A 1,130-nucleotide genomic window follows, 5' to 3' on the forward strand; every position below is an offset into this window, starting at 1 on the left:
ATTAGAACGTGAGTTATACCTGGGAGGGTGCCAGTGTATTTATAGTAGAGTTTGATGACCTCCCTAGTAGCGATAGTTCTATCTTATCTTATATCTTAGGAGTTTGTTAAGATCTTATCTTCTAGATGAGATAGAGATAGTAGGAGAGATTTGGAGAGCAAGGCAGTTACTTATTTAGATAAGTACAAGCCGGTCCTTTTCGTCGTGTCTGACCTCTTAAAGAGGTCAGGTATCCGATAGAGGCCATCCTTTGAGGTGGGCCTTGTGTCTTTATTGGACCTGGCTTTATAATTTGGGTCAGGGTATGAACAGTGCCCTACTTGAATACGAGCTTTACAAAGTCGGGCTGGAGAAATTAGATGACCAAGTCGAAATATTGAGTTTGTGGATAAGTTGTTTTGCGCAATTTGTTTTAATATAAATTGCTTAGATCATATGGTTATTTTTTACTCGATTTTGTTCAAGTCATGAGCTTAAGTTGTTTCAAATCATCAAGCCGTATTATAAATATTAGACACCAATTTGAACCTCATTGCTTTATCCGAGCAACCAATAAGAAGGCCGGCTCGTGATTTTTGCACTTTGTCGAGAATAAATTGGCAACTTAGGTGAAGGGATTATATGCTTATTCCCTTCCCTTTCTAGTTTTTACAAGGTTGTTATCATTGTATATGATGTAACTAATTTTACCTAACCTGTTTTAATTGGAGGATTGTTTTTACGTTTCAATTTTAAAACGCTTTTACCATCCTTCCTTTCTTTTCCAAGTCATTTTTTGTACGAGTCGTTTGGTCGAAGGATTTTTGTTTTTATCCTTTTGATTTTTTTCAACTCATTTTGTATCGAGTTGTTTTAATTTTGTTTTAGTGATTCATTTTGATACAAATCACTTTTTAAAGCTTTGCTTTCAGGTTGACACGACTTGTACTTGACACAAGTTTGTTAAAAATATGGTTGATTGGCACAATTCGTTTAAACCGAGTTGTCCTTATATTGTGGAATCTAGAACAAGATGAGAGGCCACCTTCCAATGTTGGTCCTTTCTTTCTTATTGGGCCTGGCTTTATGTTTGGGGTAGGGTATGAACAATATGTCCCTGTTTGAGTCCTGAGCTTTTCAGAGGTCGGGCT

Source organism: Arachis ipaensis, chromosome B3 (genome assembly GCF_059453495.1).
Source record: "Arachis ipaensis isolate K30076 ecotype BB chromosome B3, ASM5945349v1, whole genome shotgun sequence".
In the NCBI taxonomy this organism is placed as follows: Eukaryota; Viridiplantae; Streptophyta; class Magnoliopsida; order Fabales; family Fabaceae; genus Arachis; species Arachis ipaensis.